At 41.1% G+C, this 18,937-nt stretch overlaps 1 long non-coding RNA gene across 5 annotated transcripts; it reads left to right on the top strand.

Annotated features, from left to right (window-relative positions):
* Positions 1–245: 245 nt before the first annotated feature.
* Positions 246–9,038, top strand: LOC309846205. 5 transcript variants are annotated; one of them, XR_014301785.1, is made up of 6 exons: positions 246–943; positions 1,265–1,404; positions 2,241–2,410; positions 2,697–2,769; positions 3,391–3,482; positions 8,484–9,038. It is a non-coding gene; the product is annotated as an uncharacterized lncRNA (long non-coding RNA). The 5 variants fall into 5 exon arrangements; XR_014301787.1 differs by having other exon boundaries at positions 1,253–1,404; positions 8,623–9,038; XR_014301788.1 differs by having other exon boundaries at positions 1,253–1,404.
* Positions 9,039–18,937: the final 9,899 nt, after the last annotated feature.

Below are 18,937 nucleotides of genomic sequence, written 5' to 3'. Positions count from 1 at the left end.
CCACCTTTTAAATAGGGTGAATCTTTCAGGGCAGAGCTAAGAGGAGAGATTCTAGAGCCTAAAACTGACAGAGGACAGCCAAAATCAGTTTTATTTGGCATGTGTTTGCTTTCTTAAGCCTGAATTGTAGTCAAAACTGGACACAGCTGTCGTTTCTCAAGATTTCACTCCCAGACTGAATGTTTGGATTTCAGCTCATTGTTTAATAGTTCTAGAATTCGACTGGTCACCGTGAGGCAGGAAGGTTAGCACTCCATTAAGATGGATGGGGAAAGTTCACACCTCTCACTTTTATTTTATTTCTTTGCTTTTCTTTCCATTTGCCTGCATACTCAGCAAAGCTGAAGCCCATTCACTACACAGTCTGTTTTTATACCCACTGAACTGAAAAGTTGATTTACTGAAGAACTCGGATTTTGCAGGAAAAGGAAAAAAATCCACAGAGAGTTTTAAAATCTGCAAAATACGACGGGATTATCAGAGGAATAAGAAATCTTAAGCTAGATCCTTTGGTTTTTAAATCAATCCCCGAAGAGGTTTTAAAGCCCATACACTTTTGGATGGTTCTTCTGGACGTCCCTATAATTATTCTTCATAGAATATCTACTAAGAGGGAGAGCTAAGACCACCATTTATGTAAACTAGGAAGCCAGTGCATTTTTGTTCAGTTAGCTTTAATGAATGTTGATTGGAAAACATGGAAGGAAATTAACCTTCACTGAGTGCCTACTACGTGAAAGCATCATGCTAGGTATCAGGGGAGACCACGAAGGGTAACACCTAGTTCAGTCTGGTCCCTTTGCTGTGATGAAGAAAAAACATACACGATTTTCTCTAATGCGTCAGACTCTGAGAAGTATTATGGTATGGATTCCTGTAACAGACCCATGGAGAAAAGGACAAGTTCATTGTGAACTGAAACATTTAGAAAAGCTTCTTAAAGGTGAGATTCAAAGGGAATTTGGCAGTTTTGTGGGAACAAGGTTAGCTGGGTGGGGGAGATCTTTTAGTAAAGGGATTAAGGTAAACCAGCATAGGTGATACCGACAGCTGAGAGCTCCACTCAGTCTCCTGGATTGACTACAGCAGAGATAGGCTTAATGTCCTTCAACTCCATCCCCCCTTCCTCAACATACAGAATGTCTACATTCCCCAGCCTCCCTGTGGTTACATGAGATCATGGGACCGTCTTTCTGCAAAGGGAATGAAGATAGAGTGATTGTAGGCCGTATTTTTCTAACTTGTTGGTTAGCTGAATTCACAGATTCCAACAAAGACCTCTGAAGAAGGCTTGGCATATGGGGTTCTATACAATGGAAGCACCCAGGCTGCTGGAATCATCAGACAGAAGAAGGCTGCCCTCCTGATGCCTAATGATGCCATGAAAGGAACAAGAATTATTCTGTAAGCCACTGCAATTTGCGAGCTAGCTTTAGAGCTGAGACGGTAAGGCTGGAAGGGTGGGTGTAAAAGGCCTATGAAACTCTCTGGAAGCAAGTCATTTACAAGAATTAAGATAATAAATTAAATCAAATAGTAATAAGGTTTGAATTAATACATGCCAGCGTCAGCAAGAAGCATAGGTCATTCTTTTCAGTGCAGATCTCCATGAGTCATGATTTGGGGGGGCTGGTTTTATGTTTACAACTTAATTTGGGGCCCAAAGTAAAAATGTCAGGAAAGGCGGCCTTCTTCAATAAAGGGGATACTTGGCATTTCATAGCTTATGGAAAGGAGAAAAGAACTTGGTGCTCCCTAAAAGGGAGTCTAAAGCTGGCTAGCTTGGGACTATTTTAAAAATACATTTTATTGCTTTTTTGATTATGAGAGTAATATATATTCCTTGTAGAAAAATTGAAAATATAAAAGTGTCAATGGAATAAAATAATAACCATTTGTAATCTCACCACGTTCTGGTGTGTTCCATGCCAGTCCTCTTTCTTTCTCTCTATCTCTCTACATGTAGCATATGTAACTTACATATAAATCGTTGAATTACACTATTTGTGCTATGTATAATATGTGAGCTGTTTTTGCCATTAAAATTCTTCATAAACTTCCTCTAAATTGTGCTGTAATTTTTTCATCATATGAATATAACAATTTTTGGCATTTCCCATAAAGTTGGACACGATTTTTCCAGGGTGTTTTCTTTTCCTTTCCTTATTTTAACAAAAACAAATCTCATTATTCATAAATATTTGCCTGTTATTATTGATTAGCCTTGATTATTTTTTTAGGTAAGATTCCTAATAGTAGAATTTGACTATGAAGTCAAAGAGTTTGAAAATCTGTAAAAGACACGAGTGAGTACAGGAAACCAGCTTCCTTGAAAGGTTGCAGAAGTTTGTTTTCCGGCTAACAGAACAGGAGATGACCTGTCTTACCACACTCTCATCTGCATTGAACGGTATCATTAAAAAAAAAAAAAATTATCTACTACTTTTTATGGTTTTCTTCACGGTCCAAAGACACAAGGGTAATAAATCCATGCTGTATCTGCTAACTAATTTTCAGTTGCCAAAGAGGCTGTCTTCTGCTAACATGGGTATAAATGTTTCATTTTAAGGCACCCCAGGTGTCCCCTGATCATAGTATATAATAAGCTGGTTGCATTTAGTAGAGGTTGGACTAAACTATGATGACAAACCATCTTAAAATCTCAGTCTTTTAATAGACTTCTATTTCTTCCTCAGTCTCCTTGTACTACAGGTCAATCGTTGGCTCTTTGCCCACCCATGAGTGCTCTAACCTTGAGAAGGGAATATGGTACATCATGTTTTTGCTCCTGAAGTTTTTACCTGGAAGGGAATATGTCACTTTTTATAACTCTGTGGCCAAAGGAAGCCATAGGACCTCCCTGACCACAAGGGTGTGGGAAAGGACGATGCCACTCTGTGCCCAGGAGCAGACCAGGAAATAGTCACTTGACCACACTAATGACCAGCACACCTGATCGACCTTGAACCTTGGAGGAAGGGGCTGCCTCCATAGCTAACTTCCTAGAGTAATTTCTGAAAGTGTTCCTGAGTGCTCTTTTCCCTTCTGAGCTTTGAAGACAAGGGTCAGCAAACTGCGGCCTATGGCAATAAATGTACCCTGCTCTCTGCTTTTGTCTGGCTTATGAGTTAAGAATGTTTACATTTTGAACAGGTTGGAAAAACTCTAAAGGAAAATAATGTTGTATAACAAATAAAAAATGATCTGACATGCGTGTGTTCATAAATAAAGTTTTACTAGGACAAAGCCATTGTTACTTGTGTAATGTTGCCTGACGGCTTTTGTGTTATAAGTGATTATTTCCTAGATGTTTCAAATTCAGCTTATTGGATTCAAAACAAAAAATGTGTTTTTTGTTGTTGTTGTTGTTTTTTTTTTAAATCTTGTCAGGGTGCATGTGCGTAGCTACTGTGGCTGTGGTGGAGCCGTGGATGGAAAGAAGGATGAGACCCAACAGCCAGATCGGACAAAGGCCATTGGAGGTACCTGGAGGCTGCCTAAATTAGCTTGTCTGCTAGACTACACCAGTTTCTCACTGGGGTCTTTCACCTCCCTGAGGATTTGTTATCTCAATCTGCTCAGGGTTTCAGAATAGACCTGGATGCAAACAGTAGCCCTCATTGCTTTCCGTTAACATAAAGAAATAAAATACAAAGGAAGGAAAGATGAGCTCCCCGACTGCAGGAGAAAACCCAGTTTTACCATTTCCTTCCCCAGCCTGTTGCTGCTGGAAGACGTCATTTCACTTTCAACTGTGATTTTAAAAAGATGTTTTGGATTTTTCCTCTGAGCTTTCATAAGCGTTTAAATAGAATTGGTTTTCTGGGTGATTTACCAGCTGCGGTGTGTGAAATTTTCAGCATATGCTTGCTCCATCCATTGTCAACATACTCCTTGTGTTAGAACTGGGATTTCTGAAGTAACGTGTTGGTCCAGTGATGGAATGCCATTTCTCTTCGTTTAGTGTCCAAGCAGTAATGCACCAGTTAGTAATGCTAGGAACGAGATGGGAGGCTTGGACGTACATATTCCAGCTGAGGTCGAGATCTATTCTTTTTAAAATGTCAAAATGACATTTCTAATACCCATGTATATAGATTCTATTTATTTGTGCACTTAAATGAACTCCTTTCTAATCCAGCTTCCACGACTGCCAAAGACTTGCTCTGAAAGGCATTTTCTTCCAAACTAGCCATCACTCACATCTATCTCTCTTTGAGGGGACACTCACAGCTTGGTGCCATTGTCAAAAGTATAGGAGGTTCGTTTTTTCTAATGTCAGAGGGCAAGTTGCACCTGAGTTGGCAACAGACACCTGTGATAGCTGCTTTCCCTTTCTTCTCTTGAGGTGGGTTCTTATTTCATTCTCTTCCTTTTTGCATTTGGCCAGTTTTCTTCTAAAAGCCCAATAAAAGTATTGAGCACTCTATGGCTTTCAGATGGAGATCACTGTTAGAATATTGTTTGCGTGTAGAACTCTAATTACACGGTGTGTCTGGACACATCTCACTAAGGATTTACTGGCTGTGATTTCCAATCTAAGAACACATGATTTGAGGAGTGTACTCATGAGGACGGTGGGGCAGTTAGGTCACCCAGGAAAATCTAGGACGTATCGTCGTTCTGCCCATGGAGTACCGGCCCGGCCATGTACAACACAGGAGATTATTTGGGGCTGAAAAGAAACTGATATTGTGATAATAACAATAATGTGTTATGGTCATAGGGTAGTGTCACTTACATGACCTCATTTAATACTCTCAATTTTCCTCTGAAACAGGGAGGCAAGTGTTATTACCCAGATTTCATAAATAAGAAAATTGACTCAAAGTGACTGCATGACTCACCTAAGCAATTCATACTGGGTTGACATAAGATCTAGTTCTTTGCTCCTGGCTAATTGCATTCTTTTGTGATGTTATTTCCTCAAGACTGGTAGTATAAGGCACTGGCCACAGGATATCCTCTGATGTAGGACAGTAGGTGGGTTTATTTTTTTAAAAGAAATCCTTAATTCAGATTAAGGCTTGAATCTTTGAGTTGGGTTCTGTTTGATCCAATCTTTATTGCACAGCTATACTGGACACTTGCCAAACTCAGGACTAGCTCCTTTCTCTAGCTTTGGCCCAATTTTTATTTCATCTAAAATAAGATATTTCTAGATGTCAAGAAACCTAAAAACCAATCAAGTGATTATTATGGTGCCCATTTATTTTTGCCTCAAAACTTTATTTTACATTATTTATTCCTTACCACATAGTTTTCAGTTCTCTATGCAATTTTAATCATATATATATATATATATATATATATATATATATATATATATATATATACCAACTCCAGAGGTGGGGATACTGAGAGGCTTGGACATCTGTCAAAGGAGAGAAGTATTCTGGATTTTTTCCTAATCTTTTTTTGGGGGGGCAGAACTGATTGGTAGCAAAGATATCTAAACATAAGTCTATATTTCATTTGTGGAGGATTCATGGTTGGGATTCTTTCTGTTCTTTAGCAGCAAGGTAAACAGCAAATCAGGACAACTTTTGGAAAAGATTAATCCTTTGAACTTGGAAAGCATTGTATATTCCATATATTATAGTAAAATAAAATAAAAATCCTGAGAAAGGTGCTCTAGATCTAGAATTATCTTACATTAGAGTAATATTTAACAATTTTTTTTAAAATTACCTGTTTTTCACAAGGAGAAGGAAAAAAGTTAAATTTAGAATGAGGAGAATTACCATGGAGCTTTTGACTAAAGACTTTCTAAAACAACTTTATAAATGATGGCTTGGTGGTGGTATCAGGTAACCAAGGTCAAAAAAGAAAATACGGTGTTGGGTAACCAGGTTCAAAAAGAAAACAAATGTCACATTGGTCCATTTTAGAAAGAAATTAAGATTTTTCCCCCCTCAATGAAGAATTCTCTTTTTGTTCAGTCCTAAGGAACAGTTTCACGTCATTCTGACAAACAGATTTAATTTCTGAGTTTCACAAACTTACTTTTTCCATTTGCTCACCCAAGAAAGGTTGAAAAATAATGCCAAATTTACTTTTATAAAAAACTTAATACAGATACACAATCATGACCATTTATGAAAGCAATTTCATTTAAGCCTTATTCTTTGGTGGGAACGAGAGCTCAAAAGAAAACCCAAGGATAGGGGGAGGGGCAAGTAGGCCCGTGTGACTCGTGAGTCCAAAACTCACCCTCATCCCTGCCCATCTCCCAGCCTTATCAACCTTGGTTTTACTATGGAAGCCCCGGCCCATCAGGGAAAAATTTGTACCTTCTATTTTACAAATATATTAGAATTCTGTTCCTATAATCCATATGTTAGATTTCCAAGGAGAGGGTGGTGGGAATGGAAAGGCATTTCAGGTGGAGAAAATAACAGAAGCAGAGACCTAGAGATGGAAATGAGAGGTAGAGTGAGAAATTGGACTGCAAAGTCATGATGGGTCCAGATCTTGGGTCCTAAATGGCAGCCCTTAGGGAACTGTGCTTTGCTCTATAAACAGCAGGATGCTATTTTTGTGTGCTTTCAAGGCAAGTGAGACCGAAGACCGTGGAGTCAGGTGCAGGCAGTGTCGATGTTGCAGTTAAGATGTTGAACCAGGAGATCTCAATGTCAAGGACCTTGAGAAATTAACGGGGCTCCTGATGCCCACTCCGCCATTGCCCTCTAGCTGCAGGCATGACAGGCTCCAGTAAGGCTGGGTCTTGCTTTCTAGCACTTTGAAAGCAGAGATACATAATGGAGGCGAGATGGTCACATGTTAATGACAGAATGTTTTTCCAAAAGCCCCGTAGGTAATTCTGTAGTTCCAAAAACTAATTCCGTAATTTCAAAAACTAATTTTATGAGCATGCTGGGAGGATTCATTTCTCAGGGGCAGATTTACGTGAACCCAAAACACAGACTGGGAGAGAGCTTACTATCTACATTTTTCCTCTATTCAATTCTCTCTCAAGTGAGATCTTTGGGGAAATCATACTGCATTCAGAATGTTGCTTAGTGAGCATAAAGTCTGAGTAAGTTCTTAAGAATTAGATACTATTCAATTTACCTAATTATTACCTAAAATTAAAATGCTGACTCAGGAAAGCTGGAGACGCCGAGCTCTTGAGATCCCTCGTCAATGGAAACAGATACCTGATGTCAGAGACTCAGATTTCTTGTTCTCACAACAGTGTTTGGATGAACCCTGCCAACATTTGTCTTCCAGGCTCTCCGTGTTTCTGTTGCCTCTGATCCTTTCTCCCTCAACCTCAAATTCTTTCTTTTGATAAATAACAAAAGGCCAGGCCCAGTTATCAGCCTTACTATTTCTAGAAATCTATCTTTCATAAATAATTACGCCAATCAGTGAAAATATACATACAAGGATGTTAATTGCAGCCTTGTTTATAATCCCCCAAATTACCAATGAGCTCAGTTGTGGGACTGGTTCAATAAAAATGGTATATTTATTTAGGCACACTAAGCAACTGTCATAAAGAGCACATGGAACAGTGCATACTGGCCAAGATAAACCTTTATTTTTAATTTAATTATATATAATTATATGTATATATTTATATAATAGATAATAGATAAATAAAATTATATAATTTTATATAATTATAAAAGTAAGTGGTATACCAATAGGTATAGAAGATCCCACCATTGTGCAAAAGAAGTGCACATACATGTGGCTGTTTGTGATGATGTAAACATCTATTGTACATGTTCACGTATATTCTTATAGATCAGATATAAGCACAAGAAAAACCTAGGAAAGGGATGCCCTCAAATGCTACAGTGGCTAACCCTGGGAGAGGGTGGGATTGTGTGTCGGAGATGATCTAAGACTTTCACCTATGTGCGCATACACACCTACACACACACACACACACACACACACACACACACACACAGTGAGATCATGGGTGCAATTTACTTTGGATTTTATTTTTCCCCTAAGACCCTCTTTCTCTCCTCTTCTTGCCTACCAGTGTCCCCAAACCTTAAGGTTTTAAGAAAATCACTATGTGATAGGATACACTACTATAAGGACATATTATATGATAAGTTATTCTAGGATAGATTGCTATCCACGTTGCTTATCAACGAAGTAAAAACTGAGTGTCTGCGCTTCTAGGAAACGGAGATTGCTTCCAACTGCATCCAAGTGGGAGCCGAGAGGCAGGGAAGAGGTGGAAATATTTTCTATTTCCCACAACTACCAAGATCATAAGCCTTGCTTTGGCAAAACCAGCAACCCACTTTTAAGTAGTGTGTCACGCTGCTCCCCTTAGGTCATCAAACTGCCCGTGGATTCCAGGACTTGAGGCACCCACACTCCACCTCCCTAACTGCCTCTTGCGTTGAAACCCACCACGGTTGTAGCTCCCCCCCACCCCCACCGCGGTTGTTTTATATGAGACTCTGAGTTTCCAATTTTTGGTTCACAAAGCATGTTCCCTCTGCCCCTAGGTTCAGGCACAGCACGTTGCATGGAACATTACTTGATCAACAGTTGCTACTTCGTGGATTATCACTTACGTTGAAAAAAAAAATAACACTACTTGACGATATCTTTGAATTCAAGCCTCTTATCTTTCCTCTTTCGAAGGACAAGATGATTGCTTGCAGCTTCCTCAAGCCCTCTAATCAAGCACAGGAAACGACCAGAATGCAATGAACTGCCACGGAAGATTCCTTTTCTTGCCCACGTTACCGAAGAGCACTTACAGAGCGTTTCATGAAAGGAATGCAGAATACGCCGAAGCAAGGGTGGGCAGAGAGTTAAAGCCCAAGCCCGCAAGACTGAATGACCTCCGTGGGCAACCCTTGCGCCCAGTCGCAAACAAATGGGACCAGGAACGCTTTCCTCTCTCACTCGCTGGGAGGCACCCCCACCCACCACCTCCTGCCGTCCATCTCCTCCTTCCCTGATTTGTGTCTGTTTTTGTTAAACAGTGGATCTTGCTATGCTTTTCAGAAAGCTGACAAGAAGCAAGCTGAAAATTAAAAATGGGTGCCGAGAGGCTTTACGGGAGTCTAAATAAACAGCTCGACAGGAAAGACGTGTGGCAGGCTAAGGTTTCAGGCTAGTGGTCGGAGAGAGTTAAAAGACATCCGTATAACAGAAGGCTGTGTTTGTTTTCCCTGTCCCTGCTCTAGCAAATTTATTGGGTTATCTGTCTTATTTTGACACTTGGGTGTTTAAGGTTTCTGTTCTAGGTGTCTAAAGACATAAAAAAAATTATTGTACCGCTTACATTCCTGGCAGAGGCTTTGGCATGTGCTAGCTGAAAAGTTCCTATCTGCCAGTAATTTTGCAGAAAAAAGCCTTGTAGAATTGGGTTTTCGCAGAGGCTCCAAGAATCCTCTGCAGAAAACGCCGAGAACAAAGGGGTTCTTATTTTATTTCTGACCCTATCATCCGAATGTTCAGTGATGTGCTGTCACCCAGCTATGTTCTTCTCATTGTTCTGCTTTCGCTCACCGTGTAACATACAAGGAGCACTTCTGGTGTCCTGTGGAAGGAGAGGATTTTCCATCAGTGGAGCTTGCAATCAGCACAGATTGCCAAGATACCATCTGATTTGCTTTTCGGGTTAAAAATGCATGGCAGTGTTGGGTGGACACTAGGTGTTTTGAAAAAGCAACATTAAAATATGACAGTCATATGTGTGGAGAATATTGACGTTTTGATGACTGATGTATGAAACCAGCCATAAGGAACGTTGTTATATTCTCAGAATACAAATTTCAAAATAGTTTTACTTATAAATGTTTCGTTCCTCATGGATAGTGAGGCTACCCTTACTCATTAAGGGGAGGTAGGGAATATATTATCTTTTTTTTTTTTAAGGATTTTATTTATCTGCTTGACAGACAGAGATCATAAGTAGGCAGAGAGGCAGGCAGAGAGAGAGGAGCAGGCCAGCCCCCGCTGAGCAGAGAGTCTGAAGTGGGGCTTGATCCCAGGACCCCGGGATCATGACCTGAGCTGAAGTCAGAGGCTTTAACCCACTGAGCCACGCAGGGGCCCTAGGAGGTAGGGAATTTAAGGGGTTCTCTGGCATAAACATATTTCCATTCATTCATTCTTCAAATGGCATTCAGTGACTACTCCTGATTTAATAGTGTAATTGTTAGCAAGCGTGGGGAAAAGTATAAAGCACAGTCTGCAGTTGTGATAGAAATTCTGTTTCTTCTCTCATTACCTTTTGTAGGAGATAATCTGCTCGGCATAGTCTGGTCAAATTTTCATGACAACTCTTTTAGTTCACAGCTTATGGCTCCCCCAAGGCAGGTTGCTTTGCAGGAGCTGAGGCAATCTGAGCGCCTTGTCATTTCCTTCTTTGTCAGTCTTCCTTCTTTTGGTTCTCCATGGGGCCTAAGATTGGGACTTGGCAGCTTGCACCTTCAGTGTCTTCTCCTTAGAATGTTCTTGGCAAAGGGTGCCTGGGTGGCTCAGTGGGTTAAGCTGTTGCCTTCGGCTCAGGTCATGATCTCAGGGTCCTGGAATTGAGTCCTGCATTGGGCTCTCTGCTCAGCAGGGACCTGCTTCCTCCCTCTCTCTCTCTGCCTCCCTCTTTGTCTACTTGTGATCTCTCTCTGTCAAATAAATAAATAAAATCTTAAAAAAAAAAAAAAAGAATGTTCTTGGCAAAGTCTTATCACCAAGGCCACTGGACAAATGCTTTTCTTATCTTGACTTCCTTCTCTGGTTTTCAGCGTGAACATTTGCATGTCCCTCCTCACCTCATAGTTTGTGAAAGCTTCAGTTCTGTGCAAAGGGCAAGGATTTTTGGAATCAGCATACCTGAATTTGAAGACAGACAGTGTCACTTCGTTGGGGGGTGACTCTGAGCTTTGATTTATCATCAGTAAATATGTGGATAATCTTGTCTATTTCACAGGGTTACGAACCTGAAACTTGATCACGTACTTGACTGAAGCTTGGCTCCTGGCTCTAATGAGTGGTTAAAAAAATGCCTACTCCTTCCTTCTTTAAGTCCTATGGAGAAATGAGGCCTTTGAGAGAGTCAAAGAAAATATTGGTGTCATAGAGACTTTATAGTTCATTGCTTTCCTGTTCATTTCAGACAAATGTGCTATAAATTAATTTCTTTTAAAAAGAAAGGAAAATTTATACCTCCTCTTGTGATGGGATGTACCCTAGCATTCCCAGTTGTACTGAGCACATACTATATCCAAGTCCCAGAACAGGTTCTGAGAGGGATATAAATACATAGCCTAAAGCACATTTTCTTGTACCTTTAAAACAATTTGAACTAAAATCTGTATAGTAAAAGGTTGAATAGTAATCAAAAGAAGTATTCCATGGATATTACTAAGAAGCAAGCAATTATTCATTGACTGAGTTATTATTATTATTATTTTTGCCTGTAGAGCTCCTCATAGAGACTTCGATATCTTAATACACACTGAGAATCTTTAAGACATGAATAGTGAGCAAAGCTTTCTAGACTTCCATAGTCATGGAATTCTTTAATTTATTTTAATTTTGTCTTTATGACAATCTTAGGTATAGAAAAATAGATTGGGGTCATGGAAGGTGAATGCTAAAGTGAAGAATCAGAACTATACCCTAAAAGCATTGGCATTTCTAGAAAGGAAAGTCATGATTCAAGTATTTCACGTTTTAGAAAGGGTGGGTCATTGGTGCGAATCAAGAGAATGTGTTTTTCCAAGTAGAATGAATAGGATCTAAACTAGACTGCAGTTAAGAAGATCTGAGACTGTGATTTAGAGTCAGCAGGTAGTAGAATGCTCTTAACTGTGATTTTGGAAGTGAGAATGTGAGACCTAGCCAAGACAGCTGTGGCTCAAGAAGGTTGTATTCAGGACCGGAAAGATGAGGGCGTGTTAGATGATCATGAGGAAAACCACAACAGAGAGAGGACCGTGAATGGTCCTAGAGGGAGAAAGGAGAACTGTGGGATCCAGCCCCTGGAAACAGTGGAAGGGAATAAGGAAGAGAACATAGATGGGGAAGGAACCAAGACTTGTATGTAGCATAAAAGTGTGTAGTATAAAGCACAGTCTGCAGTTGTAATAGAAATTCTGTTTCTTCTCTCATCACCTTTTGTAGGAGACAATCTGCTAGGCATAGTCTGGTCAAATTTTCATGACAACTCTTTTAGTTCACAGAAGACAGAAAGGAATGCAACTCTGATTTCATAATGCAGTCTTCTATGTGTACCAGCTAGATCCAGCAAATACTGTCTTTCTTCTTCATTGTCGTAGTTACATGTCATAGAAATGATGATCTGAAATGTGCAGACATGGGAACTTGCTCAAGGTCACATAGCTACTAAAAGGTAGAACAGAAAAGTCACAAAATTCCAAATGATAATCTTGAGCAGATACTTCCTGCTTGAACATGGGTGATCCAGTAGGTAAGAAACACTTTGACATGGCCAGAGTTGGGGCTGCCTTCTGGGGGGACGGGATGGGGATAGGCAAATTAGATCCAAGCCTCACCCCCAAGCCAGCCTCAGGGCCAGTCTGGAAGATCCTTGAGCCTACAGCTTTATGTTGTCATGCTAGAACTTGCTGGGTTCCTCAGGTAAGGATGGAGGAAATTGATCTGTCTTCTTCCATGACAGTATATATTTGTATATGTGTGTATGTGCATATGTGTTTGTGTATTTAGGTACCTATAAATGTGTAAACATAGATATCTTCACGTATATATCTTTGTAAAGCAAGACACAAGTTTCCCAGTGAATGATATCCTTATCTCTTTCAGACAGGTACATAGCCCTTTGGTTAAGGGGAGAATTCCTTTGGGATCAAAAAAAGTAGTTCTTTCGACATTATCTCTTACAGATCTGGATACTGGGCCCTCAACTTGTGTCTACAGTGGATGTTCTCCTGGCAATTCTCTTAAATTGGTCAGGGCCCAGTGACTTCCCGTGGTTGACTTTTCTTCACCTTTCTGTGTCTTTTTCACATCTTCCATCTTACCTGGAAGATTCTGCTCTAGTTCACCGCATTCTTTGGGTTACAATCTCCCAGTTTGTATCCCTGGAAGCCTCTTGGCATGAGGGGATGTGTGTATCTCCTCCATTTTCAGAGAGCAAAGGGCAGCTGAGATACTAACTTAGCGTCTCCCTCTCTCTCTCTCCAATTCCATGAAGCCACCACCTACACCACTGCTAGGTGACTCCATGTTGGATCATGTCTTCTTCTTAAAGATTGTAGTACATGGCATAAACTTGGTGAGTTAGGATTTCTTCTTTGCTACCTTCCTCCCCAATTTAAGGCTTCTCATTTCTAACTGGGCCCTACACAAACTAGTTAAACCCTGGGGAACTCTGTATCTTCACATCTCTACTCTCCTTCCTTTTATTCTCTTTGATGTCCCCTTCCCTTACAGAAGGACTGCTATCCCTTTTTCTTATTGAGTCAGGATTTTCCTCAATTTTCACTTCTTTCTCACATATTCAAGCTACACAATTTTGCCGTAATGGCACAGAGATGTCTAGAAATACTTGCTACAAATATCATGTGTAAAAACATGGGTTTATGAATGCCTAATATGTGAGGGTTGAAAATTACCAGTATTAACAAGGGACAGTTTGCCCCACCCAAATTAATTAAACAAAACACATACTACAGCAAAAAGCAGAGGAATAGGCTTGAGAAATATAAAACAATTTCCACATTTAGGGAGACATAATCTTGCAGGGAAGGTAAGATTATTTAGACAATGGAAACATGAAAGGATATAAGGCAGTAAGGGGTCCATGAGACAACAGCTGTGGGTATTGGCAGGTGAGAGCAGTCATATCTGGCTGAGACCACCAACAAGGACATCTAGAAGGATATGGCTTTGGAGGGGAGCCTGAAAGGACTGGGTATGGGCATGTACATCATAATTGGCAACAGTTATTACAAGACTTCCCTCCAAGTCCTGTAGAATAGGTCCAGAAAGAGAAGACATTCTACCGATGGCTAGCGTGGGGGATGTGGCCATTACTCTTTGGGTACAGAAGCACTGTAAAGGCATCAGTGCGTGAAGGTCGCCTGATATGGCTGACCTCAGAGCACAAGCTAAGCGAGGAGGCCAAATGCAACCAAAAACTTGCCAATGGACTGTGGAGGCCGGGAGGAACAGGAGTGAAATGGCCGTAGCCAAAATGAGGAAACGGGAGAAGGGGAAGGTTGTAGATGGACACAGGGACTTCCACCACCTTGGAGACAGAACATTACCACAGGATGGCTCAGGCGAAGCTTGGTACAGTGAGTACCTAATACGGAAGGAGATAGAAGAAGGTACAGAGCACAAGGTAAATTCTGAGGTCAGGGCTTCAGATGGTTAGTTGACTGAGTGCTGGGAATAAGGGGCTGGTATTTTTCACTTCGGCCAGCCAATTGGAACTGCACCCGATGGCTATAAATACGCTGCCCTGTGTTTTCCGCTGACCCTAGGTCACCGATGGAAGATGCTAAACCCAAGCCACATCCAGCTGTGCCCAGCTGTGAATTCACCCATGCAGGAGGCGCCGCAGCTACCCATGTCACTCGATTGGCGTGTTTCAGCTTTGACTCAAACATTTTTGTTTGTTTTCAACGCCCACAGAAGCGGGGTTTGAAAGAAATGTATTCCGTTCTCCTTGCCTGCAGTTCTGGAGAGGAAGAAAAAAAAAAAAAAGACAAAAACTCAGGAACACCTGAGTCAGCTCCAGTAGCTGGAAATGTAGCAGTTTAACACCAAATAAAGGCCTGTCCAATGGCTGGTGAATCAAATTAAATTCTGAACAAACAACTCTCTAGCCACATCTCAGTCAATTTTAGAATCAATGCAGGTGATTTATGGTTCCTTAGGGTTGTATTCTCTTTCCTGTGTGCTGGGATTTCCACATGTAGCTACCGCTTACAGCTAATGAACGGCACACATCAGTCCCAGGGCACCTGGATGGGAACGCATCACTTACTCTCATTCAGCGGCGTGGGCTCTTTCCATGCAAAAGGGGCTCCTTAGCTGGGTCAGGAGCCTGAGTCCGCGGGGTGGAGGCCGTTAGTGCAAAGTGGTGATATTTTCCAGCCTTTTTCTCCCAGAAGCACCAGTGCTTTTTAATTTAATGGCTCTCTGGTGTGTGAGAATCCTTTGGGACAAATTTTCTTCTCCAGCCTCAGCCCATGGAGTCGAACAGAAGCTGGGTAGCAACAGAGGAGAGCGTTTGTCTTTCTTTGTTACTATTTGAGGAAAATGAATCTTGAGTCTTTGTTTTCAAGGGGGTGAAATAATACCTTTGTGTTTATCCCAGAGCCTGCCACATAACAAGAGCTCCGTTGATATTTGTGGGACAAATGACAGGTAGAAGCCCACATACAGTGTTCGTCTCTCCTAACAAGCATTTGGTAATTCTCGGAAGATTATCCTCTAACTGCATGTGAGACAGAAGAGATTCTGGGAAAGCGGATGGTTTTTGAATGCTTGACTATGTGCCAGGCCCTGTTTCTCACTCCTTCATTTCACTCATTGCTCACAGTAATCTTTTTAGGTTAGCACTCTTGTCATGCCCATTTTACAGATGAGGAAGCTGAGCCCTAGAGGGACTAAAATGATTTGCCTGAGGTCACACAGTGAGTGCTGCGGCTGGGCTGTCAGTTAGCCTCTGAAGATCCTACAGTTTTGTTTTGTTTTGTTTGTTTTTTTGTGTGTGTTTTTGTTTTGTTTTGTTTTTATAGAACATTTTACTAAACACACAGCACCTTCTGGCAAAAAAGACAAGATACAGGAAAAGTTGGTGGAATAAAGCAGTTGGTTGCTGCTATAGAAACAAACATTTTTGTTTGTTTTCATCCTGGAAAAGGATGAAAAGTAAGCGTGATTTGCTGATTCTGTTTTATTGCCCTCACAACTAGACCCACAGCCGGCATTAGCTCCAAAATAAAAGGAAACCAGGCTGGGAATGAAATAAAACCATACACAACCAATATCCCCACCTGCTGAGTGTCACTTAGCTACACCCAATGAAAAGTCACCTCCCCCCAGTGGTGAATTGCTCGTGTTCACTCGTTAAATACATAATTTCATTTCTCCTTTTCTTTTTTTAAAAAAGATTTTATTTATTTGAGAGAGAAAGAGAGAGAGAGAGAGAGCGAGAGAGTTGGGGGAGGAGCAAAGGGAGAGGGACAAGCAGACTCTGAACCCAGCACAGAGCCCAACGCAGGGCCCAATCCCACAGCCCCAAGATCATGGCCTGAGCCCAAACCCTGAGCGGACTGCTTAACTGACCGAGCCGCCCAGGCACCCCTTCTCTTTTCCTTCTTGGAGGTGGTTTACGAATTCAACTGAGGCCCTCCATCTCACCACGAAGGAGCAGGGAACTCTCGCAGGCCTCTTCCATTGGCATGGTAGAGTTTTTCCCCCAAAGCAGGGAAAAAACTAGCTTTACTTCAAAATGACAAGCAAAACAAAGACACAATATTTGCAGCCTCTTGAGTTCTCAGCTTTCCTAGCACTTAGCAAGGCAGACAGGAATTCACAGTTGGTTTCGGACCAAAGAAAGCGGAGGGTGACTATGAGGCAGGGAGAAGTGGTGGGGGGAGGGGGAGGAACAGCTTTCTAGGCTGGTCTTGAGGCATATCTTATCATTTTGAAGACAGACGCTGGAAAAAGGAGAAAAGCAAGGCAGAGCCTGTGAATTGGCGTAGTGGGTGGGGCCCTCCCCCTCCCCTGGGAAGGGAACCGCTTTGCACATGCGCAGGGGAGAAGGATTCTAGCTGAGACAGAGATGCTACCTCGTGTCGGTGGTTAGCCTTCCAGAGCAATAGAATAATGAGAACCCTGAAAAAGTAATTTTCTAAATGAAACCGTAGTTCCCTGGGAAAATACAGCCCCTACACGAGGAAGGAAATTAAACATCTTTCCATTAGCTCTTGGGATGCAGGGTTTCATTTGCTTCCTCAAAACAAACAAACAAACAAACAAAAATACCACGCGGTGGAATCCAACTAATAGCGCTTGCATTCTCTAATAGTCTGTCTTTCTCTAAAAGAGACTGAGTTCCATACAAAATTGAGTTGACGTTCCCACTGAAATTGAACTTAGCACAAGTAGTCGACAAACAAAATAACAGGCAAAACATTTGGAATCTGTTTTCCAACCCAAACTACAATTTCAGGATCCAGATTTCATAAGGGAAAGGGAGCTGCCCACTTGGAAATTTGATTTAAAAATTAGTTTCTAGAAAAGTATTAAGTAGGCCCCAATACCTCCTGGGAAAACAAGAGGCTTTTAAAAATCTTAAACTGCATTGTAGAAATTTTTATGAATGAGCAACACATGGATTAAATTACTCATATTTGAAAAAAAAAAATCCAATGACAAAGCATACTTGGCAGTTTTATTGCGCCTGAGTTCTTTGGAAAACAGCCGGGCGATACCTTCGAAATCCCTAGCGGAGCCTAGTGTACGGGACCATCTTTAAAAAATGAAATCGAGCCATTCACAGAAAAAGGGCTGTTTCTCCATTTGGGTGTAGAGAGCTCAAGATAAAAAGGTAGCTAAGCTGATTTTCATAAGTTTTGAGGGATTTCACAGAGGAGGAGGCCCATGGCAGTGATGATCATATACATGACCTTGGGGAAACCCAGGGCAGAAACCAGTGGAGGCAATGTTGATTTTCCTCTTAGTACCAGTTTGGCAGATAGGTTTAAACTAGACTGTTCACTCTGTTCCCTAATTTTGCAACACAGTCATTGTCAATGTTGAATGAGACTGGTTTTCTGAAAAATTATCTGTGGTCAATTTATTGTATACATTATGATTCCTGTGGCTATCTTTCATTCCATACACGAAGTTGTGGGGAAACCTCTTTAACTCTGTTTCAAAATCTTGCTGCAGTTTAAAAATAGTCTGCTCTAAAAATAGTCTAAACATTTATTGAGTACTGAATGAGCAAATGAGTGAAGGTACCCAAAAGAAATAAGAAGGTCCCTGGTTGAATTTTATTAAGTCGAGAAAGGGAGAAAAGTCATGGGTCTTTCACTACCCTATTCTGGTGCACTGTACCAACACATTGAATGTCAAATATAGACATGAACATTTTCCAAGACTATCTTGGGCAAATCCGATAAAGGCTTAGATTTTTAAATCTTTAGGCCCTCTTTATCAATAAGGGACAGTGGCAGGACTGGATCCCAGGTCTTCTGATCTTAAGGGCCGTGCTCACTCTTCTAGAATAAATTCCTTCGATCTCTTAAAAATCCTAGGCTCCTGGACCGGCATGAGTATTGAACTAGGATTTATAAAGTGGGGACCTATCACAGGTTTCAGTTTTCAAATTCAGCTATCCAAGCGCTCTTTTAAATAACTCAGATGAAAATACCTTAAATTCTATGCCTTATACACTTATACACCCACAATTGTATGCATTATACATCTATATACACATAATACTAAACAGGGTTGTCAACATAAAACACGCACATTATTCTTTGTGGATGGCTTAAGGGATATTCAAGGGTACTTTTGCCCACACTCCTGAGCCTTCTATGCAAATTTGGGCACTAAATCCCATGCCAGGTAAGATTCCATTTACTATGATGTCTCTGGATCAGAGAGCTTTATGTCAATTATAATAAAACACACCATTTTGGCCAGTCACGCTCCATTTGCCCAACCCCACTTCTTGCCTTTAACGTAACCGAAAAGTTCATGTTGGAAGGTGAGCAGGTGCTAAGGGAAAAGATGTGCGGATGCATTTTGAGTAAAAGTGCAGGGCAGTTGGTTCCTCCAGGGAAGTCCATCATGGCAGACTCACCTGGCCAAGAAAATGACTGTTTTAGGAGATGTTCTGTCTCCTTCCACTCCTGAATCATCACTGTGGTTCTGTATTCCTCGGAGACAGGCCATGATCAAGGTGGAGATTCTGAGGTAATTCCAGAGTGAAGAC

Source organism: Mustela nivalis (genome assembly GCF_964662115.1).
Source record: "Mustela nivalis genome assembly, chromosome: 13".
NCBI classification, from domain to species: Eukaryota; Metazoa; Chordata; class Mammalia; order Carnivora; family Mustelidae; genus Mustela; species Mustela nivalis.
Note: the sequence above shows the minus strand (reverse complement) of the source record. Positions and strands in the feature narration are given on the sequence as shown.